This window comes from Chrysochloris asiatica, unplaced genomic scaffold (assembly GCF_000296735.1).
Source record: "Chrysochloris asiatica unplaced genomic scaffold, ChrAsi1.0 scaffold00279, whole genome shotgun sequence".
NCBI classification, from domain to species: domain Eukaryota; kingdom Metazoa; phylum Chordata; class Mammalia; order Afrosoricida; family Chrysochloridae; genus Chrysochloris; species Chrysochloris asiatica.
In genome coordinates, this window is record NW_006408797.1 from 2,982,407 (window position 1) to 2,985,930 (window position 3,524).

Here is a 3,524-nt window from a genome sequence, read left to right on the forward strand (position 1 = left end):
TTCTAGAACTTTCCCAATGAAATAAGCTTCTTGTGGGGCCTTTGTACAGTATAGGGCCTTAGGTGGAATCCTGAGCACCTTCCAGATCCTTCTGAGATGGTACATTTCCACTTGAAAGAACATGCAGAACAATCTGGAGTGGCTAGAGGAACAAAAAATACTTCTTGATAGAAAGACCAGCAGGAAAAAAGAACGAAACAAAAGCAAACTGTTTGGCTATTATAAGAACAAGCAAGCTGTTCACCTGGGAGCCATCAAGTCCTTTCAGGACAAACCCCCTTCTAAGACTGACACTCAAAGGGAACACACGAGCAGGCATGTAAGCTCACTGGTGACCGTGTTGGTCTACTTGTAAGTGGAAGTAGGGGAAAGACAGTAATGAAGACATGGGCTGAGTTTGACCATGTTCCAAAAACTCCTGTCTACCTTGAGAGGAGAGAGAGAAGAGGAAGGGCTGGTTGTTCCAAAGTTTGGGGAGACTTGGGAACTCCTGAGCCAATGGACACTGACCTAGCCATGGTGGGCTAGAGCTGAAAGTACAGTGTCCAGCTTATATGAAGTGAGGGAAAACGCACAAAAACACCCAATCTTGCAGATAGTACCTGTTTGACCTACCTTGCATGGCTTGATGATCAGAGGAAGATAAAGAAGTTTAATACAGGAAGCAAGTGTAACTTGCTACAATTTGATGAAGTTGACCTATACTTATGGATGTAGTGCTCAAAATGCCAACCATGAGGGAAGGAATCTTCACATCAAAGATCAAGGCTATCCCTTCAATACACAGGGTTGATAGTGATGGGCAACTTAGACACTTGTTGTTGTTGTTGTTGTTAAGTGCCGTTGAGTCGGTTCCGACCCATAGCGACCCTGTACAGGGTTTCCGAGGGTGTAAATCTTTACGGGAGTAGAAAGCCTCATCTTTCTCCCGCGGAGCAGCTGGTAGTTTCGAACCGCTGACCTTAAGGTTCGCAGCCCGATTCGTAACCACTACGCTACCAGAGCTCCTTAGACACTGACTACCCAAAGTGGGGGAGGGGAAGCTATGAAGGCACAAAGTGGCTAGCTGCAAGTTTTAAGAGGGAGTTTAGTTTCAAAGTGTGCAGAGATAGGCAGAATCCCCACTGAATCATTTTCATCTTGTCTACATGGGTCTGGTGAAAGGAAATGGGGATAGGATTCTTTTGATTCAGTAATCAGTAATTGTTATCATGACTAATTGCAATTGTCACAAGTATACAGGTAGACATTTTGTAACAAACAGGGAGGTAGTTAATCTTACATTCCACGAACAGAAGACCCTAGGACAATCATGACAAGAGCATGAGTGTAACATGGGATCCTAACCAGAGAAGCACCGACAACACCAGAGATGGAGGCAGAGGTAATGGCATTGATATACACACAACCTTGTATATATCATACATATATATGTATATAGAGAGAGAGCAGCTGAGGACTCTAGACTTGTGGAAAGAGAGGCCGTGTGCTGGTGCACAGGAGGCTGGCTTGCCCTTTGGTTGTTTAAATGATTTTTTTTTTTTTTAAAACATGACCATTTGTTGCAATATTTTTCTGATCCTTAAAATTTATTTTTATCACACACCAAAAAAAAAAAAAAAAAGACTGCCTCATGAGTAAAAAAATAAATAAATAAACTAACAGCTTCTGGAGTCCTGGTGTGGGTCTGTAAGATAATCACAGGAATGTTTTCAGAAACCCTACACAGTGTCACTATGAGTCACAACTGACTTGATGGCTGTCGACAACAACTGTTCCTCAGCTCATCAGGCTTCATGAAACAAAACAAAAGAAGAAGAATTTAAACGCATGATGAGACAGAAAAACTGTATCATTTACAGTGCAGAAAATTCAGTCCAGATAATTCAAAAGAAGTACAAAGTAGCCACACCGTTTCCAGATTGTTCTTAGTGAAATAATGCCAAGCAAGTGATGGAGACATAACACTTGTTCATTCATCAGGCAAGAGTTTATGAAAATATAATTGCCTCTAGATATGGCATTCCCTATTTTCATAAAAAGTTTGAGTTTGTTCAGAGGTAGGTAGCGTATGCTCTAGCCTACCCCATGACCAGGCTTATCCTGCCAGAGGAGACTTTAACTGAGTCTGCAACAGATAGCCTTCTAATGGCTTTACCATTTGACTCATGTCCTTGTTTTCTTTTTGGTTTATGAAGCTTGAGATTTCACAAACTCAAAAACTTCCAGAACAGTAAATTCCCCAGAACCTCACACTATTGCCACTAATGAAGGCAAATTTGGACAATAGTTCTTGCAAAACCGGAATCAAGACAGGCAAGGATAAAAGAAACTAGAATTCATCAGTAATTCTCAACATAAGAAGTCAGAGGTAGAGATTTGAGAGTGTTTTCTCCAGCGAGTTCCAAGAACCCATGGAAACAGATGAGCTTCAATGTACTTGAGCTGGTACCAGAATCCTGGGTCCTTGTCCTCTTAGGCCACTGAGGAGATGACACATTTGAAATCCATGCTCCTAACACCATGTAATGTTAAAGAGCAAGCTGGAATGTGTTAAAATTAAAGCAGAGTTTTATTGAAAGAACAGAACGACCTAAAGACTGGGCTGCATTTCATGAGGATTCCCAAAAGTATTCCAGTAAGAGGAATCCTCCACAAAGTTTAAGTAAAAAATCCAGGAATTTATAAGGAAAAAATTCTGGTTGATTAAAATTTACAAAATCATACTTTAACAAAAAACAGACAATTCCAAGATCCCTTTAGCATTATTTTGTTAATCCTAAAGTTCGAGTCTATTGTTGTTAACTGTTGTTGAGATGGTTCTCACTCATAGTGACCTTGGATAAGGTTTCCTAGGAGTGATTGGTGAATTTGAACCACCGACCTTGAGGTTCAAGTTGACCTTGTGGTCCAGTGCGTTATCCCACAGTGCCACATCAGGACTCTGTTAATCTATGACTAGTTCAGGGGTCAATCTGAGTGAATATCCTTCCTGGGAGTATACTATGGAATAAAAGGAAGTAGGGAAACCCACAGGCTTCCTGAGGTATGCTGGATTTTAGTGAAGTACTGTCGAGTTGCGAGAACAGAAAGCCTCGTCTTTCTCCCAGGAGATTGGCAGGCTGGAATCGCGGATCTTGTGGTTCACCATCCAGTGCTTATCATTTGGAACCACCTTGCTAGATGACTTTTAAAAGTCAGCCAACAGTAAGTAGTAAGCAGTAAAAATGGAGTCCAGTGTGCAGCTCTGGCAGATGTCTCTCCTTATGCCGCACACCTAGATTGTTGTAAAGCTCCTTCACAGGACCCAGGCCACAAAAACCTCTCAAAAATGTGAAGACTTTGAATTGACAGAAAGGTTCCAATAACTCAGGTCTCTCTATACTGAAGGTCCTGCCAATAAAACCTACTCTGCTCCCTTGAATTCCAAAGAATATAGAGAGTACTCCATTCAATAAATGTTTATTGAGATGCAACATTAATCAGAACATAAAAGTCCTAGTGGAATTTACATTTTCCATTGT